Consider the following 22,588-nt stretch of genomic DNA (forward strand, 5'->3'; position numbering starts at 1 on the left):
ACAAACACAACCTGGAGGCACAGTGTACCGCTTCAGCTTTTGAACTCTGCTTACGGTATTATTGGAGTGGTCAAAATGGGGATGGCTTCTGCAGCAAAACCTCTAAAACCAAAGGAACAGGACTTGTCACAACTCCTGGTGTGCTCAGGGACGAATGCGCCTTGGTGATGCTGAGGGCTGGGACCCAGGCTACGCCCGTTCCGCTGCTGCAGCCTCACTTTGTCCCGTCCCTGACTTGGAATGAAATACTTGCCTCCAGCTGGGATGTAAATATTTTGGAGTCTTTCGATATTTGTTCCAATTTAGTCAGTCATCATTGACATTTTCCTGGAAATTTGCACAATATTCTTTCATTTGTTTTAACACTGGGATGAATTCCAAATGAAGAAGGCTCACTATTCTTCAGTGTGTTTTTAAAAAAATTTTGAACCTCTCCCACCATTTTTAGATGAATAAATGTGGAGAAAGAGATGAAAGAACATAGAATTTAGAAAAGTGATGTGGATGTATTAACTATGCCTAAGTTACCAAACCGAGCCTCCTGAAGACTCTATGTTGGTCACACCCATCCATGTCATACTCAGGCAGGGCGGCCGAAAGTGGATGCCGGTGTGCTTCTGACTTCGGGTTTTCTCTGAAAGCCATTAAGAACAGGAAACAAAGGATGTTACGTCGTGATGACGAACATAGAACAGCTTCTAAAAGAAACAAGTTACATAGTGACGAGGAACACAGAAAAGATTCTAAAACAAAGGATGTTACGTAGTGATGAGGAACACAGAAGAGCTTCTAAAACAAAGGAAGTTACTTAGTGATGACGAACAAGAACAGCTTCTCCGTCTTCTCCGAGAAAACACCAAATGGCGGATAACACCGGTGCAGCGGGGACCCGGAAGCCCCGGGGGACCCTGGGATGGGAACTGCGGTGGTTTCCGCGGAGGCTTCCGCAGTGGCATCCGGGCCGGGGTCGCGGCCGTGGACCGGGCCAGGGCCGAGGCTGCGGAGCTCGCGGAGTCAAGGCCAAGGATAAGGGGTGGACGCCCATTACCAAGCTGGGCCTCCTGGTCAAGGACATGAAGATCAAGTCCCTGGAGGAGATCTATCTCTTCTCCCTGCTCATCAAGGAATCTGAGATCATTGACTTTTTCCTGGGGGCCTCTCTCAAGGACGAGGTTTTGAAGATTATGCCAGTGCAGAAGCAGACCCGCACCGGCCAGCGCACCAGGTTCAAGGCATTTGTTGCCATCAGGGACTACAATTGCCACATCGGTCTGGGTGTTAAGTGCTCCAAGGAGGTGGCCACTGCCATCCGCGGGGCCATTATCCTGGCCAAGCTCTCCATTGTCCCCGTGCGCACAGGCTACTGGGGGAACAAGATCGGCAAGCCCCACACCGTCCCTTGCAAGGGGACAGGCCACTGAGGCTCTGTGCTGGTGCGCTTCATCCCCGTGCCCAGGGGCACTGGCATCGTCTTGGTGCCTGTGCCCAAGAAGCTGCTCATGATGGCTGGTATGGATGTCTGCTACACCTCAGCCAGGGGCTGCACTGCCACCCTGGGCAACTTTGCCAAGGCCACCTTTGACCCTACAGCTCTAAGACCTACAGCTACCTGACCCCCGCCCCCCACCTTTGGAAGGAGCCTGTATTCACCAAGCCTTCCTATCAGGAATTCACTGACCACACCTGGTCAAGGCCAACGCCAGAGTCTCCGTGCAGAGGACCCAGGCTCCAGCTGTGGCTACAACATAGGGTTTTATACACAAAAAATAAAGTGAATCGAGCCTGTGGGGGGAAAAAAGAAAAAAGAACAGCTTCTAAAATAAAGATAGATTATAATAGGCTGGGTGAGACTTCTGACAAATCCAGACATCAGGCAACAGGAATTCTCCCTGAGTTGAGAAATACAGTCCTAACTGTTTATTCAGTCAAGGAGGGTTACACAGCAACACACTAGAAGAAGATTTAAGGATGAAAAGTTCACATGATGAAAGAGGAAATGTCATCTTGGAGGGTTTGGCATTCAACATTGGATTAAACTGAAGCCCAGGAATTCCTATAAACTATCCCCCGACCTAGTACTAAGTAATCTTCACTATCTGCCTGATAATGGAATATAGGAATTGTGTCACACCCAGAGAGTGCAGGTGGAGTTTTCTCAGGATGCTGCAGTGCAGGGTCAGTGTGGGATTTAATAATATTTTGAGTATAAGAAGAATCAAGTTGGGAGGTTTTAGGAATAGTGAAGTTACCTCCCATAAAGTCTCTTTCCCAAGATTGCAGATATCATCATGTACTTAACAAAACCCTACTAATCAGAGATATGTATTGTACAAATGAAACCTTGGATGGACAACAAGAAGTGTGAAAAAAGTTGAACTCAGGTCAGGCACGGTGGTCTACGCCTGTAATCCCAGCACTCTGGGAGGCCAAGGCGGGCAGATCACGAGCTCAAGAGATCAAGACCATCTTGGCCAACATGGTGAAACCCTGTCTTTACTAAAAATACAAAAATTAGCCAGGATTGGTGGTGGGTGCCTATAGTCCCGGCTACCTGGGAGGTTGAGGCAGAAGAATTGCTTGAACCCAGGAGGTGGAGGTTGCAGTGAGCCAAGATCACGCCACTGCATTGCAGCCTGGCAACAGAGCGAGACTCCGTCTTAAAAAAAAAAAAAAAGTTGAACTCAATAGAAACCAAAGAAAGGCAAATAAAAATGTTAAGTAATTTTCCATTTGCCAATTTGGCAGAGAGTAGAAAGGAACAATAATGATCAGTATTTGTGAGGGTATCAGGAAATGGCAGCTCATACTGCTGTGGTAAAAGTATAAACTGATGTGATCTTGTCATTCATTGCCTTCTCAAAAAGCATAATGTATAAATACATATAGCAGTGTTTAAAACTGTAACTTATTATTTTTATTGCCCAGGAAGTTCAAATAAAAATAACTTAAACATCTTCATAGTAAGAAAATGGTACAATAGGCCAAGTGCAGTGGCTCACACTTGTAATCCCAGCACTTTGGGAGGCCAAGGCAGGCAGATCACCTGATGTCAGGAGTTTGAGATTAGCGTGGCCAACATGGTGAAACCTCGTCTCTACTAAAAATACAAAAATTAGGCGGGCATCATGGTGGGTGCCTGTAATCCCAGCTACTCAGAGGCTGAGGCAGAAACCTGAACTGAACAAACATCTTTCATTAAAGGATATTCTTAGGTAAGCGCTTAAAACTTTTTAGTATATTACAGGGGCATAGTTTTTACTATTCCAACTGTAAAACATTAAGACATGACAGTGGTGATTGTAACTATTTTGTAGGAGCATTGAAATAATGATTATGCTTTGTTTCATGAGAAAGCAGAGTGAAAAATTCCACATACCTCTAATTACATAACTTAATAAAAAACATGAGAAGATTCTCTTTATTTTGGTTACACCTATCAATATAATTTTCATGCAGTGCAAGTTATGGCATAGGGATTATGGTTGTCAACTGAAGAATGACAAGGCTCATAAATTTGGAAAGCATTGCAGCCTGCAGGGTGGCCATCTGACAGGCTGGGAAGCCAGAAGCAAACATTTTGAGGGAGGGACAACAGGAACAGGAATATATGCTGAATGAGGTGGCTGAATATACGTGTTTAATAAGCCACAGGAGAAGTCATAAATCTTTATGAAAGAGGAAACACATGCATGAGCAATAAAGCTTCCTGCTTCTCCAAGGGATCCATGTTCAGAAAATGGCCATGTTAGCACGATCGGAGGGCGGAGTGTTCGGCCTTCTGATTTCAAAAGGTGAACCAGAGGACACAAAAATCCCAACTGCACATTCCTTGTAGAGTCCATGTTCCGTGGTCTCTTATCAGGCAAAAAGGAGGGGCAGTGTCAGGTTGGTCAATAGCGGTGGAATCATTTGGAAGACTGGTTTCTGTTTCGCTCTTAGGGAAGAAAGCCTAATGGTGGTCAGCAAGGGAGGTGCACATTGAGGTGTGTCTGACCCCATCTCGTCATGGTCAAGAACTCAGTTTCCAAGGTTACTCTGGGGTCCCCTGGACCAAGAGGGGGTCCATTCAGTGAGTTGAGGGGCTTAGTATTTCATTTTTATTTCTCATGGGTTTTTCTGTCAGGCCAATAAAAAACAACAAACATGCATGGAAGAAGTACTGTGGCTGCCTTTTTTTTTTGAGACGGAGTTTCGCTCTTGTTGCCCAGGCTGGAGTGCAATGGCACAATCTCGGCTCACCACAACCTCCACTTCCTGAGTTCAAGCGATTCTCCTGCCTCAGCCTCCCCAGCAGCCGAGATTACAGGCATGAGCCCCCACGCCTGGCTAATTTTGTATTTTTAGTAGAGTCGGGGTTTCTCCATGTTGGTCAGGCTGGGCTTGAACTCCCTACCTCAGGTGATCCACCCGTCTCGGCCTCCCAAAGTGCTGGGATTACAGGCCACTGTGCCCAGTCCTGTCGCTGCCTTAAAATATCTGATAATATTACCTAGGTATTACAGACTGAACTGTGTCTCCCCCAAATTGATATGTTGAAGCCTTAACCCCCAACTGTGACTATAATTGAAGATAGCGCCTATAAGGAGGTAATTAAGGTTAAAGGAGGTGAGAAGGATGGGGCTCTGGATAGAAACAGTTTCCTTACGGGAAGAGATACCGGAGAGCCCTCTCTCTTTCCCCTCAGGCATATAAGAGGCCATGTGAGCCCACAGCGAGAAGGCTGCCATCTGCTGGCCAAGAGAATTGGTCTCAGAATGAAACCACCTTGTGGCCACCTTGATCTTGGACTTCCAGCTTACAGAACTGTGGGAAATACATTTTTGTTGTTTAAGTCACCCTGTCTATGATATTTTGTATGGCAACCTGAGCTATGATATATGGAATGCCTATCTATTATTTTTTAATGTCTATGTCAATCTTATCAGGTAGCTACTGTCATTAGCCCAGTGTTGCACATTGAGGTTTACGGAACTAACTTGTCCGGTGTCACACAGCTGATCACTGGAAGAACCAGGAATTAAAGTCTTTTGATTCTAAATTCTAAATTTGTTTCTTTTCTTTTTCTTTCTTTCTTTCTTTTTTTTTTTTTTTTTTGAGACAGAATCTTGCTCTGTCACCCAGGCTGCAGTGCAGTGGCGTGATCTCAGCTCACTGCAACCTCCGCCTCCAGAGTTCAAACGATTCTCGTGCCTCAGCGTCCCGAGTAGCTGAGATTACAGGTGAGTGCCACCACGCCCAGCTAATTTTTATATTTTTAGTAGAGACAGGGTTTGGCCATGTTGGCCAGGCTGGTCTCAAACTCCTGACCTCAAGTGATCCGCCCACCTTGGCCTCCCAAAGTGCTGGGATAACAAGCGTGAGCCACCTCACCCTGCCTCTAATTTTAAATTCCGTACTATCATGATTACTCAGATTAATTTTTTAAATAATGTGTTACTTTCATCATTGAACCTCATAAATAGCTGTATAACTTTTGGTTTTCCTATCACCTAAAATAAAACAGCACATTACTAAAACTGCTGTAGCTTTACTTTAGCTGTTTATTTTTCAAAACATCAGTAATTGTATTTCAGTGGGTTGTCTTGATTTTATATGGCTGGGCATAGAAGGAAGAGTAACTCCACTTTAGAGATGGCAGTGGCCAGGAATAATCATGGTTCCCATCATTTTTGGCTGGAGAATTTTAAAAGAATATTGAAAAAAATTAGTGCTTTAGAGGGGACTGTGCTAATGATTCTGCTATTGGCAGGTCACCCCAGGAGAAATAAGTCTCAGCCCATCAACTTGCTGATGCTACTACAATTTCTCTGGGAGAGGTGAGGATGTTCTCAAAGAAGGCAAGAGTACTCATTATTGTAAAGATAAAACGTGATTTAAAAGATTTGTGAGAAAAGTTGTTTTCTAGAAGCACAACAAACATCACGAGGAAGCCATGTTGCTTATCTGCAGTCTTTGCTTTGATATTTCTGTGTTGGATTAGTCTTTGACATTTGGAAATCAGTTCATCATTATTGGAGCAGTGATGTTCTTAATAAGAAAAAACATCTAAAGCAAACTAAATGGTGGAGAGGAAAGGCTGTAAATGTTAAGAGGTGAGTTGGGAAAGCATGGAGGAGCTCTGACTTAGAGCTGATTCAAATAGGACTGAGAGAAGTAGTGGATAATACCATAGACGTTTAATAACAGCTTGCAGACAAGGTTCAGCAAGGACCTGTCAAAAGTAACTCTTCCAAATACCATGACAGAGTTAAGGCAGAGGACATCTTTGCATTGTTTCATTGTGAAATATTTCTTAATTATAAAAAGTTACAGAGAAAATCAGCCAGGCACAGTGGCTCACACCTGTAATCCCAGCACTTTGAGAGGCCGAGGTGGGCGGATCATCGGAGGTCAGGAGTTCGAGACTAGCCTGACCAACATGGTGAAACCCTGTCTCTACTAAAAATACAAAAGTTAGCCAGACACAGTGTCAGGTGCCTGTAATCCCAGCTACTCGGGAGGCTGAGGAAGGAGAATCGCTTGAAGCTGGGAGATGGAGGCTGCAGTGAGCTGAGATCACGCCACTGCACTTCAGCCTGGGCAACAGAGCGAGACTCTGTCACAAAAAAAAAAAAAAAAAAAAAAAAGAGAAGAAAATTTCAGAGAAAATCATGGCCAACAGGTGTGTGTCTGCCCCTCAGCCCTATCAAAGCTCAACATGTTGCTATATTAACTTTAGATTTAAAATGCCATATTTCCTCCAGGATTAAAATAAGAACAAATTACAGAGACACTTACCCCCTCTGTAATACCTTCCTCTCCTGTTACTCTCTCCCTCCCTTCTTTCCCAGAGGAGGGTTTAGTGTTTATTATTTCCATGAGATTTTTTTGTAAATGGCATTTCATTACTTAGGTAAATACCTGTAAATTACCGACAATATTTGTAGAGGGTTGAATGCTGGTCCTCCCAAAGGGTATGTCCACATCCTGACCCTCTGCAACCTGTGAGTGTGCCCTTATTTGGGAAGTGTCTTGGCGGATATAGAAAAGACATGATCCTCCACCATCCAGTGGACCCTAAATCCAACAACAAGTGTCCTTACAAGAGAGAAAATAGAAGACCGTGTGAAGATGGAGGCAGTGACTGGAGTGATAGGGCCACAAGCCAAGGACATCCTGGAGGCACCGGAAGCTGGAAAGGGCCAGGCAGGAACCCCTAGGGCCTTTGAAGGAGTGCTGCCCTGCTGGTCCCTTGGATTCCAACTTCTGGCCTCCAAAAGGGTGAGAGGATACATTTCTGTTGTCAGCTACCCAGTTCATGCTTATTTGTTATGGCAGCCCTAGGAAACTAAGGCAGTATTGATTTGCATCTTTCAGACTAATGTAATGGTATGTTACTGTATCAGTCTACAACCTACTTTTTCTCACCGTTTGATATTTATCCATAATGCTACATATAATTTTATTTCATTCTTTTCCTTTGTTCTGTAGCATTCCACTGTATCACTTTATTTCTAACCAGCTGAGTGACCTTGGGCTTATTTCTGTGTCTTAAGATCCTAATCTATAAAATGGGGAAAATAGTCACTAAAAATAGTGGAAGTATTACAATTCATAAAAACCTATCTATCTTATAGAGTTCTTTTGAAAGTTAAATAATTTAATATTTTTAACATTCTTACAATAGAACGTTCCTGAAACATAGTAATTGCCCTGTGTTAATTAAAAAATCTATTTCTCTATTTGATTGTTGATGGATTTTTAGGATGGTTATGCTTTGCCATCATCACAAACAACAGAGCTATGAGCTATATGTATCTTCTGGTCTACATGTGCAAGAATTTCTCAATGGTCTATGCCTAGAGGTAGAATTTCTGAGTGTTTTGGAATTTCTGAGTATACCTTTAACTTCATGAGATCTTACCCAGTTGTTCTCCAGAGTGGTTGTAACCATGGTCTTTCCTCTTGAAATAAATGAAGTTTGTCCATGTCTTTGTCAATGCTTATTATTATTAGAGTTTGGATTTTTTGCTTCTCTGATGGATGCGAAGTGGTTTAATTTCAGTATTCCATTTAACTATTATTTTTCACATTACTAGTGAAATTGAGCATCTTGTCAAATGTTTCTTGACTCTGTTTCCTATTCTGTGAACTGTGGGTTTGCACCCCCATCTCTCTTTATATTGGATAGTTTATCTCTTTCTTATTTATTTATCACCCTTTGTGGATTCTGGACACTTTCTTTAAGTATTGCATATATATATATTTTTTTGAGATGGAGTCTCACTCTGTGATTGCCCAGACTAGAGTGTAGTGGTGCAATCTCGGCTCACTGCAACCTCCGCCTCCCAGGTTCAAGCGATTCTCCTGCCTCAGCCTCCCAAGTAGCTGGGATTACAGGCACCCGCCACCAGGTCTGGCCTTGCATATATATATATATATATTTTTTTTTTTTTGGTAGAGATGGGGTTTCACCATGTTGGCCAGGCTGGTCTCAAACTCCTGACCTTGGATTAGCCCCCCACCTCAGCTTCCCAAAGTGCTGGGATTATAGGTGTGAGCCACCACGCCTGGCCGACACTTGCCTTTCTTTAAGTATTGCAAATCTTTTGTACCAGTTTGTGCTTGTCTTTTCACTTTGCTTGTGGTGTCTTTTGTTTCATGAAAGTTTTAAAAAAATTTTATGTTGTCAAATATACCTTTTTTATCATTTGTTCTTTTAAAGAAATCCTGTTTGAAAAATCATTTTCTACCATAGTCATAAAATCTTGCTCTTATAATTCTTTTAAATGTTTTAATGGATTTGATTTTCATGTCTGGCATTTTAGTAGGCTTTGAATTATTTCTTTATATGATGTAAGTGAGGGATACAATATTTTCCGTACGGATGACCAATTTTCTCAGATTTATTGAAAAGACTGCTATGTGTCCAGCCTCTCTGAAACACTGATCTACTTAGTACTGCCTAGTACTGCAACAAACTCGCTCTTCTAATTGACTACGGTTTTGTAATAATCCTTATTATCTAATAGGCAAGATCTTATCCTTCCCCGCCACGTTTTGTCTTTAGAAATGTCTCTGCTCTTCTATATATTAAGAATAGACATGTTCAGTTATAAGAAAAAGCTTGTTTACAATTTTTAAAATTGGAGTTTCACTGATATTTTTAGTAAAATTCTAATGTATCTATGTGTCTTATCATTGAATAACATGGATTACATCTCTACTATTCACAATCCTTTATTGTGTGTCCTTCAATGATATTTTTAGTTTTCTCTATAAAGGTCTTGTCCACTTTTAAAGAGATTTATTCATTTGAATCTTATAGTTTATGTTATTTCTTTTTCCTCCATTTTTTTCCTATTATAGTTCATGCTTAGTTATAAAATAACTTAATTATAAGTTTAAAAAATAAGCTTAAAATAAGCTTAATTATAAAATAATTTATTTTATTATTTATTGATTTTTCGTTTTTGCTTTTTTGAGACAGGGGCTTGCTTTGTTGCCCAGGCTAAAATGCAGTGCTACAGTCATGGCTCACTGCAACCTCGATCTCCCAGGCTCCAGCAATCCTCCTGTCTCAGCCTCCCGAATAGCCAGGAGTGCAGACATGTACCACCATGCCCAGCTAATTTTTGTATTTTTTATAGCAATGGGGGTCTCGCTATGTTACCCAGGTTGGTCTTGAACTCCTGGGCTCCAGTGATCCACCTGCCTCACCTCCCAAAGTGCTAGGATTACAGGTTGAGCCACCGTGCCTGGCCTATTTGTTTAAAGTAGTTGCTGAACTCTCTGAATAGTTTTGCTTGCATTTTTAATGGTGACGCATTTTCTACAAATTAGGAATTTTATAGAAATGTTATCTCCAATCTTCTACTTTTTGTACCACTTATTTCTTTTTCTCACTTTAATTGCATTAGTGAGGTTAAGTAGAAATGTTATTAGGTATCCTTCATATGGGGCGTTCTTGCCCCTGAATTAAGTGGGAATGTGAGTTAATCTCTTTCATAGTTACGAGTGAATGGGAAGGATCTTTGTACTCTTCCCATCCTTGCACTGTGGTGGTTAGACATGTAGGAAGATATTGGAGAGACAAATAGAAAACATACCGTGAACAGGGCTTCTGGCAAAATTCCTCTTGGCTCCACCTGAGCTGGTGATCTCAGGCTTCCTGTGTAGGACAACACATGTTTTTTCATACTCACTAGCTGTTCATTCATTCATGATTTTATAAGATTAATAAATGAGCAGTTTACCTACAGAAAATGGCAGGCAGTGTTCATGAACTTGGAGGGAGGGGAATGACTACAGCCTACCCTGTGGGGAGGGAAGCAGAAGCTCCTGTGTCTCACAGCTGAAGGGAGCTTGGGATGTAACGAGGGATACTTGCTTCTCTCTCCTGGCTTAGTGGCCAGAGGTAGCAGTGTGTAAGTGGTTAAGCTCATGGCAGTTTAGGGTACTCAAAGCTTCTCCTTTATATTTGAAGCTGAGTTAAACTCAGATAAACTGCACTCTATTGCCTAGGCCAGAGTGCAGTGTTGTGTTCATAGCTCACTGCAGCCTCAGACTCCTGGGCTGAAGGAATCCTTTTACCTCAGCCTCCTGAGTAGCTGAGATTACAGGTGCGTGACACTACACCTGGCTAATGTTTTATTTTTTGTAGAGACAGGGTCTCACCATGTTGCTTAGGCTGTACTTAAGTGATCCTCCTGTCTTGGCCTCCCAAAGTGCTGGGATTACAGGAGTAAGCCACGGTAAGAAGTAAGCCTTGGATCTTAAATGTAGTTTTAAAAAGCTGAACTCTGTGTACCTTTCCAAACTTCACAAGGAGCATCTTTCAAAAAATGCTAATCTAAGTCATTAATATAATTTGAATATTTACAATAGAAAAGTATTCAATTAGGCTACTATAGTCATTTTTCAGGAGAAATTAGTGATAGTATGATCAATAAAATTTTTGTACAGGATGCAATGTCCTGCTGAATCTATTATGCATTACTGTCTTTCCTTAGAATATGCAAAAAGTAAACAAATAGCATCTCTTTATGTCGGAAATTTAGATGTCCACAAAACCGCGTGGCTTCCTGGGGAACTCTGCAATTTTTACTTCATGAATGGGGAGGAGCCCAGCAAGTCCTGCCTCTCTGCTTCTGTCCACACTTAACAGGCTGGCACCCTGAGGAGTTATTTAATTTAGAAAAGTGCTCCCGGTACTGCCTTCTACTCTTTATCTTAAATAGGCAAGTCTTCCTCCTAAGAAAAGAAATCAGAAAAAGCTCCCTGGTGAAAAGAAAGCTTATCAACCACCGAGTCCCCGGGAGAAGCTGTTTCCTGCCTAATGGTAGGAATTATCTGTCTGAGCTTTCTGCTGTTACTGTAAGGACCCTTGGGCACACTCAAGCTTTCAAGAAGCTGTGTATCCTCTGCCCTGTCATGGGAACCTAATTTGGCTGTTTTGCTGAGTCAAAGCATTGGACACTGCAGTCAGCTACTTCAAGTCGCTGGCTTTCCCCTTTGGATTGTTTCTTTCATCTTTACCCGCAAAGTCTCATCCATTCTTCAGTCTGTGCTCAAATATACCTTTGTCCTTGAGACCTGGAAAGCCTTCATGTGTCCCCACTTCTGTCTTCTCACATTTGCTCTGTGTTATCTGTTTATACCTCTTGTTTTCATGGAACAAAGCTTGGGCTTTGGAGGTCGACCTTGGTTCAGATCCTGGCTCTGTGTCTCACTGCGTGAAGATGCTGAACAGATTTCCTGATTTTTATGATCCTGTATTTCCTCATTTATAAAATAGAGATAATAATGCCACATGTCACCATATGTGTGTAAAAAATAAATATGTATATAAATCGTTTGACATGTTGTCTATCAAACACTTGACCATATATTGTATTCTTCCTTCTTCCTGTTACAGGTAGTTACATATGAGCAGGGCAGGAGAGGGCTCTCCTTCGCCCCTACCCACTGGGAATGTCGGGCGATGGTTTGGCAATTATCACATTGCCTCTTTAAAAATGATAATTTGGCAGCCAGGGAGAGGCCATTTCCTGATGGTCCACACCTGTTAACATCAAAATGTTAACTGAATGCAGACCCCAGGAAGAAGCTACTGGGCATGCCTGTTAAAAGACAATAATGGCAAAGTACCATGTTCCGGGTGGGGTACACACCATTGGAAAAGGGGAAAAGGGAAGAAAGCCTCAGATGGGCATGTGCATAAATCCCTAAACACACTGGGTGTGCTCAAGTCCAAAGGGTAAGGAAAGCACTGTGCATGCGGGAAGCCCACCCTAAGGGGAGAATCATGGGAAAGAGGTGAGCCTATAAAGTCCCAGTATCAAGGTTAAAGTGCTGTTTGTTGCTCTATTTTTTTTTTTTTCCCCTCGAGACTGAGTCTTGCTCTGTCGCCCAGGCTGGAGTGCAGTGGTGTGATCTCAGCTCACTGCAACCTCTGGTTCCTGGGTTCAAGCGATTCTTGTGCCTCAGCCTCCCGAGTAGCTGGGATTACAGGTACATGCCACCACACCCAGCTAATTTTTGTATTTTTAGTACAGACAGGGTTTCACCATGTTGGCCAGGCTTGTCTAGAACTTCTGACCTCAGGTGATCTGCCCACCTCGGCCTCCCGAAGTGCTGGGATTACAGGGATGATCCACCACGCCCAACCTTTTGTTCTTTTCTCTCTTGGACTTTCAGGGGCTTACATGGGTCTCTTCCAAGTGAATTTTCCTTCCTTTCCTGTTCTAAAGCCTTTTTATGTTTAAAATTTATTTATTTATTTACTCATTTTATTTTTTATTTATTTTTTTCTATTTTCAACAATGTTGCATTTTTATTGGTGACAGTTAATTTGGAATATTATATAATTACAGTCTTGAATTACATAATAAACCACTCTAATAATATAATGCAGTCATTTAGTCAGAACTTTCCAGAAAACCTGAAATTCATTTCTCATAGATTTCTTTTCAGCATAGTTATTTTTCTTAGTCTTCTTGCTTTTCTTTTTTTTTTTTTTTAAATTCTTATTTCCATAGGTTTTAGGGGAACAGGTGGGATTTGGTTACATGAGTAAGTTTTGTAGTGGTGATTTGTGAGCTTTTGGTGCATTCATCACTCAAGCAGTGTACACTACACCCAGTTCGTAGTATTTTATCCCTCGCCCCTTTCCACCCTTCCCCCTGCCCTGGTCCCCAAAGTCCATTGTACCATTCATAAAGCCTTTTTAAATAAACTTCCATTCCTGCTCTGAAAATTGCCTCAGTCTTTTTTTCTGCCTTATGCCCCTCGACCAGTTTCTTTGTTCTGAGGAGACAAGGGCTGAAGTTGCTGAGGACCTGTATGGATTCACTGCTGGTAACTTGGGGTAACTTGGTTCTCTGCCACAGTTAACATTACTACTGTTAGAAACAGGTGCTCAGTGCCACAAGGAAAAACCAGCACTTAGAGAATTTCTCAGCAAGGCACATTTATTTCTGCAGAAGAGTGCTGCTCACATCTGTCCTGACCACAAGAGCACACTGAACAAAGGAAGGAAGGGGTTTTTAACCCTAACACAGTTCCTGTCCCTGTGTCATTCCCTTATAGGCTAGGGTTGGACCACACAATCTAAACTGATCCCGGTTGGCTAAGACTTAAACTTTTCTAAATAAGGTAAGTGCACGATTTGTAAGAGAAAGAGGGGGTAGGACTGGTCTGTCCACTATACTACTGGGCATGTCAGGGTGCAACAAGAGTGGGAGGATGGTTTTCAGGCTAGAAATGAGAGGACAAGGAGGTTGGGCTTTTGAACAAAGAACAAAAACGTTACACAATTAAACCTTTTAAAGAGGAATTTATCATTCCTAACACTACTATTTCATTTCTGTTTAGTTACTGATTATGTAATAGCATTTTGATTCACAGGGGTGTTGGGACCACATCTTACATAACTCTCTATTTCCCAGAACTAAAGATATGTGTTGGGTATATCAGGCAGTTTGTGAGGAGTTGCTGCATTAAAATAAGTTGGTCAAAAGAGAAACGGAGAAAAAAACAAAAGGCATATAACCAACATTCTGTGTCCTTAATTTCTCTCTTCAGTTTAGAAAAGATCAGCAGATGCCCATGTCCTAAATACCAAAGGGTATTTTAGATCAGGACTGTGGCAGACTGGGTCCTAACAGTTCTTGTGGTCCCTGTTACTGGACAAGGTCTCAGAGCCATTGTGACTCCACTCAAAAGCCTTAAAACACTGTGTTTTCTTCCTTTTGCTACACAGGACATTTGTGGGACAATTGGCATAAGATCTACCTGCTAGGTAATAGTAGTATATCAATGCTAACTTCTGATTTTGATGATTGTGCTGTGGTTAGTAAGACAGAAATATTTAGGAATAGGAAAGCATTATGTCTGCAACTTACTCCTCAACTGTTCAGAAAAAGACCCATTAAGACACAGAGAGAATGATGGAGCAAACATGATAAAATGTCAATATTTAGGAAACCAGTTGAAGTTTGTACGGGTATTCATGGTACTTTTTTTGCAACTTTTCTGTAAGTCTGAAATTATCTCAAAATAAATATTTTTTTTGTAAACTGTTTGAGATCACACTTGCATCTTCTCTGACTTGTAGCCAGATGGAGGAGTTACCAGACCAATTTATAGTCCTTTTTCCCTTCTCCCTAAATTAAGACGTATGCTTGCATACATGTCACAGCCTGGGAAATGACACCAATTACCTAATGGGGTAAGCCTGATGGAGGGCTTTTGGAACAGGCAGATCTGCAAGGTTAGAGGCATTTCTGATGCTTATCTGCAACTGGAAGCCTCACACTCCCCAACTCTGCATTCATTCATGAGATGTTAGCCCAGAGTTTGCCTCTCCCACAGAGATCAGGAATAAGTACAGAAGTTGCTTGACCAATAATGTCTGACTTGGGTGCCTACTATACTACAGAGCCAGGAGACACGCCACCGACAAAGAAGGCTTTATTGACACCCTTTCTTTCTTTCTTTCTTTCTTTTTTCTTTTTGAGACAGAGTCTTGCTCTGTCACCCAGGCTGGAGTGCCGTGGCACAATCTCAGCTCACTGCAACCTCTGCCTCCCAGGTTCAAACGATTCTCCTGTCTCAACCTCCCAAGTAGCAGAGACCACAGGCGCGTGCCACCATGCCTGGCTAATTTTTTGTATTTTTATTAGAGATAGGGTTTCACTGTTTTAGCCAGGATGGTCTTGATCTCCTGACATCGTGATCTGCCCGCCTTGGTCTCCCAAAGTGTTGGGATTACAGGTGTAAGCCACCGCGCCCGGCCTAACACACTTTTGTCTTTTTTTTTTTTTTTTGGAGATGGAGTTTTGTTCTTGTTGCCCAGGCTGGTGTGCAATGGCGTGATATTGGCTTAGCGCAACCTTCACCTCCTGGGTTCAAGTGATTCCTCTGCCTCAGCCACCCGAGTAGCTGGGATTACAGGCATGTGCCACCATGCCTGGCTATTTTTGTATTTTTAGTAGACATGGGCTTTCTCCATGTTGGTCAAGCTGGTCTCAAACTCCTAACCTCAGGTGATCCACCTGCCTCGGCCTCCCAAAGTGCTAGGATTATAGGTGTGAGCCACCGTGCCCGGCCCACACTTTGTTAACAGACCTGCATAGTGGTCAGAATTTTTTAACTCCATAACAAAGTTGTCGTTGAGTAGAAGAAGAAGGGGAAAAGAATACCAGTACAGATTGATCACATGTTTATGAAAACTGAAAGATAAATATTGGAACAGTTCTTTGTATGTAAGGGCTAAATTATATGCTTATTTGTAAATAAAACAGGTTTTCCCATAATTTTTCTTATGATATTACTGGCCTGTCAGATTTCTCTCCCACGGCAAATCAGGGACAAATCCCACATCTGCAAGGGTAGGTTTGTCAGAGGCGTGTGAACGAGAACAAGTCCATCTTGAATAGGAGCTGGGTAAAATGATGCTGAGACCTACCAGGCTGCATTCCCAGATGGTTAAGGCATTCTAAGTCACAGGATGAGATAGAAGGTTGGCACAAGGTACAGGTCATAAAGACCTTGCTGATAAAACACGTTGCAGTAAAGACGCCGGACAAAACCCACCAAAACCAAGATGGCCACGAGAGTGACCTCTGGTCGTCCTCACTGCTACACTCCCACCAGCACCATGAGCATTTACAAATGCCATGGCAACGTCAGGAAGTTACCCTATATGGTCTTAAAAGGGGAGGCATGAATAATCCACTCCTTGTTTAGCGTATCATCAAAAATAACCATAAAAATGGGCAACCAGCAGCCTTTAGGGCTGCTCTGTCTATGGAGTAGCCATTCTTTATTCCTCGGCTTTCTTAATAAATTTGCTTTCCCTTTACTCTATGGACTCACCCTGGATTCTTTCTTGTGAGAGATCCAAGAACCCTCTCTTGGGGTCTGGATTGAGACCCCTTTCCTAACAGGGTCACAGCCTAAACTCATGTTGTGGTCACACTAGAACTCAAGCATTTCTGCCAGACCCAGGGAGCAGCCCTTTCTAAGGAGCAGCTCCTGACAATAAGGAGGAGCAGACTGAGCCAAACGAGGCAGGACAGAAACGCCCCAGGTGTCAGCTGTCCCTCAGCCGTCTGTCTCAGCCCTTCTCACCCTCTTAGCCTCAGATCTTCTCCCTCTGTCTACACACTCATCCTTCACATGAGGTTTTCAAGTCTGGGGACTAAAAACAGATACAGCTAATTTTATAAAAATCTTGGAGAGGCACTGGGAGTGTAAAGAAGCACTTTTGGGAAACCAACACAGAAGTGAAGCCTAGATGGGGAGGTGTATGTGGCGGAGGGGGTGGGGGGATTCTCTCCACATCACTGTGTAACACAGGATATCGCAGTGCTGTGTGCACCTAGGGGCCAGCACACAGATCTCAGTGACCTTAGGGCCAGTGCAGTGCAGTGGCTTTGGCTCCAAGCGAGGACTCGGTGCCCTGCAGCACTGGCACTGGGATCTTAACTGGCATGGGTGGGTGACGGCGCTAGTGGCAGCCAGGAGTGCTCACACACAGCAGAGGCATTGCAAAGGGGCAGAGATACAGAAGTTGCCACACTGGTAGATGGGAATGTGTTTTTGATTACCTGTGAGATGCCTTCTGGAGAGAGTTCCAGTTTTAGGGGGGAAACAGAGATACAGAGGTACTATAGTAGTGAGTGACAGGTGAAGCAGAGAAGCACAATCTATATATGGCACAGCTTTTTTTTTAATCCATAGAGAGGTATAGATTAATTGATATCATTTGCATTTCTTAGCTTGCTAATTTAGAAAGATTGTTATCTTTTTAGAATATCAATGTATATGTGCATATTAAAATAAGTTATATCCATTTAACCACTACCTTTGTACTCTTACCTAATATTCACAAAAGTAATGCAGTGATGTTTTTAAGCTGAGGTGCACATCGGAATTACCTAGGGAGTTGTAAAAACACATATGCCTCTATCCCACCCTTAGAAAGTCAGATTTAAGGATTTGGGATAAAGCCAAAATAGCTATAGTTAAAAAAAAATCTTAAGGAGATTTTAGTATTCATTTCTTTGTTGAGGACTAAGAATAAACAATCTGTACCGTTACACAATATAAAATTATAGTTATATACATATTCTATAAGATAATAAGTTCGGTAGCCATAATAAAATGTAACAGATGAATCATAAAAAAAGTCATAATTAATTATAACGTCTTGCATTTCTCTTGCACTTTTCATCTTTTCAAAGCACTTTACAACCATTATCCCGATTTGCAACTATAACAATCATGAAAGAGAGGAGTGAAGAATTATTGGGCTGTTCCATAGAATAGAGACAGTGATGTGGACAAGGCAGTATACAACGTATGGGCATAGAGAGAGTCTTATGGGACCAGATCCAGGTAAATGTTATGTGAACCAAGCTTAAAGGTAGTGTGGTTCTAAACGCATCCCTGGCATTCAGCAGAGACTGCTCAGTGCCTTGTTTGCTTTTTGTGCTCAACTCTTCTACAGGAAAATTGCAGTCATTATAGTTAACTGCCTCGTTATCCTTATGTTGTATAGTTTAAAAGTGCCCCAAACCCCCACACATTGAGGTCTCCACCTGGCACCTGCCAGGAGCACCTTTGGAAATCTATTCACGTGGGTCGGACGTGGTGGCTTATGCCTGTAATCCCAGCACTTTGGGAGGCCAAGGCAGGTGGATCACAAGGTCAGGAGATCGAGACCATCCTGGCTAACATGGTGAAATCCCGTCTCTACTAAAAAAAATACAAAAAAATTAGCTGGGCGTGGTGGCACGCACCTGTAGTCCCAGCTATTCAGGAGGCTGAGGCAGGAGAATCCCTGGAACCCGGGAGGTGGAGGTTGTAGTGAGCCAAGATCACCACTGCACTCCAGCCTGGACAACAGCGAGACTCTGTCTCAAAAAAAAAAAAAAAAAAAATCTATTCACTTGGCTGAGCGTGGTGGCTCACACCTGTATTCACAGCACTTTCGGAGACCGAGGTGGGCAGATCACCTGAGGTCAGGAGTTTGAGACCAGCCTGGCCAACATGGTGAAACCCCGTCTCTACTAAAAATACAAAAACTGGCTGGGTGGTAGTGACTCACGCCTGTAATCCCAGCACTTTGGGAGGCTGAGGCAGGTGGATTGCTTCAGGCCAGGAGTTCAAAACCAGCCTGGTCCACATGGTGAAACCCCGTCTCTACTAAAAACACAAAAATTAGCCGGGCGTCATGGCCTGCGTCTGTGGTCCCAGCTATTTGGGAGGCTGAGGCAGGAGAATCACTTGAACCCAGGAGATGGAGGTTGCAGCGAGCCAAGATTGTGCCATTGCACTCCAGCCTGGGCAACAGAGGGAGACTCCATCTCAAAAAAAAAAAAAAAAAAAAGAAATCTATTCACTTAAGATTCCAGGCATAAGAGTTGACAATCTGGTTCTGCTTAGTGAAAACCAGCTTGCCCAGGTAACTTCCATTTTCACTAGAAAGTCCAGAACTAATTTAGGAGAGCAGCTTTGCCCACGTGAAGCATCTTAGTTCTTGTACTTTAGATAAGATCTAGAAGCATCCACAGACGCACCATCTCCCCTGTTAGTCGCCTGGCTGAGGAAGATACTCTTATCACAGTGTTGTTGAAAATGCTCTTGTAGGATGGAAATGAAATGTGACTGTACAGATTTCGAGGTGAATATTTTTGAACTCAATATATTCATTTTCTATGAATATTTCTAAGAGAAAAAATCAACAGAGACTTTGAACAATGGATATAAAATCAGAATGTCAAAGGAATAATCATCTTTTAATCTTTTCTTTATTAAACTTTAATTGTAAAAGCATTTGACTGAATATAATTTTGTTTCCATTATCATTAAAAAGTCATAGCATTCAATTGATATTATTTTATGTACATAAATCAACACAATCACTGATTTATTATTTGATACTTCTTTGTATAAATTGATCATTTAATAATTTTATTTCTAAGAGGAAAGGTTAATATTTCTATAGGTTTCAGCAGTAGAGGCAGAAATGTATACACTTATACGGGGTGAGCAAAAATATGACTTCTCTCATCTGTCCCACCAATAAGACTTTCTGGTTCTGCTTCTAAATGCCAGGAATCTGTTTGCTTTCTTCTTCCCAGGCATCATCTTCCTGGACAACCACACTAGCTTCCTAAGCACATTTGCGTTTCTCCATTTCCATTCTTGCTGAATCCCCTTCCCATTCACAAACACAGCAGCCAAAATACTTTTACATTTAATTAATTTATTTATTTGAGATGGAGTCTTGCTCTGTCACCCAGGCTAGAGTGCAGTGGCAAGATCTTGGCTCACTGCAACCTCTGCCTCCCCGGTTCAAGTGACTCTCCTGCCTCAGCCTCCTGAGTAGCTGGGACTACAGGTGCCTGCCACCACGCCCAGCTAATTTTGTATTTTTAGTGGAGACAGGGTTTTACCATGTTGGCCAGGCTGGTCTCGAACTCCTGACCTCATGTGCTCTGCCCACCTTGGCCTCCCAACGTGCTGGGATTACAGGCATGAGCCACTGTGCCGGGCCCAAAATACTTCTTAAAAAGTGTGTAAATTAGATCACATGATTCCAGTTTCATCCAGTGGTTTCCCATTGCATTTGGGATAAGATCGAAACTCCTTGAGACCCAGAATTCTCTCTCCCTCTAATTCACTGTGCATCAGTCACGCTGGCCTTGGGGTTTCGGGACCTGCAGTCTGATCCCCATCTCTTGGCCTGAATGTCCTCAGGTCTCAGCTTAAATGGCATTTCTTTGAAGAAGCCTTCTCTAATCACTCTGCCCTGTTCTTTCGGAGCCTTTATCACAAGGTAGAGAATTGCATATCCAGGAATTTGTCTACTCACTTAACACAGCTCTATGATGGCTGGGCTTTGTTTGCTTTTGTCCAAACTTTGTCTAGAGCAATGAATGAATGAATGAATATCAGAATGTTTAAAATAAGGCTGGAATTTGGGCAATGTGTGTGATTCTGTCTTACACAACATCCCCAAATGCTGGTGCAATCATTCCCACAAGATCTTCTCAACAGGCTACTTACAATTTTTCACCCGTATGTTCACAGTGATCCAACTCTCCTTCCCTCTGTCATGTCTTTACTCCTCATTTCTCTCAATCTTATAATGAGGACGTTGCAACGATTCAGTCAATACTATTCTCTACCATCACTGTCTACAGTACAGCATTTATTTTTCATTTTTGTATTTTTACCAAAAGATGTCATGAGTGTGTATCTGACCTCTTCAGTTACAAAGTGAGAAGTTGAAGACATGGTTCTCATTTTTCCTTGGCACTGAGCTCTGTGTTGAATTGAACACATGCATCCTCTCTGACATATATATAATTTTCTCCTTTCTCTTAATTTCTAGGATTGCTTTTAAATGAGGAGGCTCCAAGTTCAATTTTGCATGAAATACATATTTTTAACAAGTTGATTTTTTAACAAGTTGATATTTTTTCACATGCTGTAACCATCTGTCACTCAGTAAAGCCTAGAAATCAGATATATCAAAAACTAACCCTTTTTTTTTTAAGAAGAAAATATAATCATTTTTTAAAAGACCATTATGCCCCCAGAGATTTAGGGTAATTTTGTTTTGAAGCAATACTGACCTCCTGTGGCCAGGAGAATGCTTCACTTTTTTTTTTTTTTTTCTTAAAGCAAGAGGGTTTTATTTTTTATATCCATAGAGAGGTATGGATTGACTTACTTGCATTTCTTAGCTTGCTAATTTACAAAGATTGTTATCTTTTTGGAATATCAATTTACATATGCACATTAAAATAAGTTATATCCGTTTGACCACTCTACCTTTTTACTCTTACCTAATATTCATCAAAGTGATGCAATGACTTTTTCAGCTTAGGTGCACATCGTAATTACCTAGGGAGTTGTAAAAATACATATGCCAAGAGTTTTTCTTGTAATACTTTCCCTATCATGACAGTATTTATTTTCGGCCCACAAAATTTACTGTAATTTAGTAGTGTTGATATTTTCAGTCTATAATTCTAGTCACAAAGGCAGTATTTAGCAAAGTAACTTCTTGTTCTCTATCAATTGTGGGGCGGGGGTGGAAATGCAACCCGATGTTGTAAGACCCCGAAGTCCAGAAGATACAGTATTTGAGGTGCATTCACTCTAAGTATGCGGTTAATTTCTCCCATTTGGGGCACCTTTCTCCTGTTCCTCCCATTTCTATAAACAACGCCATTTAATTAACGTCACATTTTATTTAGGGTCAGCTGCTCCTTATTTAGCTATAGCTCATTGTCCTCACCATCAATTTACATTTCAAAATACCTTATGTGTGACTCTCTCCGCCATCTGCATTTCACCACCTTTGTCTTCTGCTTCCCTGAAGATGGCGGTGGCCTCCTGGGCGCCTTCTCTGCTCCTCTCCTCCTCTGCCCTCCCTGCTAGGCTCGCCCTCTCCTCTTCAGAAGCCCTCCGCCATGGATTGTCTTCTGACCGGTGGCTCCTCGTGGGTCTGCGATGATCAGGCAGAAACTGGGATAAGAGTTCAAAAATGTTTATGACAATTAGAGCAATGTTATGTATGTTTGGATCTAAGAATAAAAAATTTGGCTTGTATTTTTGTAGTTGGTCTTGTTTCCATTTCATGTTCTAGAAATTTATTTCTACCATCTATTACAGCAGCGCTGGTCAGTGATGGATTGGAAGAAAACTCGCCCTTCACCACGGAAGGTTTGAGGAGCGCAGCTTTACTCCTTCCTGCTGGGTTAATCCTTCCTAAGCATCCTTGTTTTGTGAATTATTCCCTTATTCAACGATTTTAATGTCTTCTCGTTGTCCATTGTATCATATGGTATTAGTCTGTTCTCATGCTGCTAGAAGAAATACCTGAGACTGGGTAATTTATAAAGAAAAGAGGTTTAATTGACTCAAATTCCGCGGGGCTGGGGAGGCCTCAGGAAACTTACAATCATGGCAGAAGGCACCTCTTCACAGGGCTGCAGGAGAGAGGATGAGTGCCAGCAGGGGAAATGCCAGGTACTTATAAAACCATCAGATCTCACTCACTATCATGAAAACAGCATGGGGGAAA

General features: G+C 42.1%; 1 pseudogene; it reads left to right on the top strand.

Annotated features, from left to right (window-relative positions):
- Positions 1–795: 795 nt before the first annotated feature.
- Positions 796–22,324, top strand: LOC134760307 (small ribosomal subunit protein uS5-like; annotated as a pseudogene).
- The last annotated feature ends 264 nt before the right edge of the window (positions 22,325–22,588 follow it).

This window comes from Pongo abelii, chromosome 17 (assembly GCF_028885655.2).
Source record: "Pongo abelii isolate AG06213 chromosome 17, NHGRI_mPonAbe1-v2.0_pri, whole genome shotgun sequence".
NCBI lineage: Eukaryota > Metazoa > Chordata > Mammalia > Primates > Hominidae > Pongo > Pongo abelii.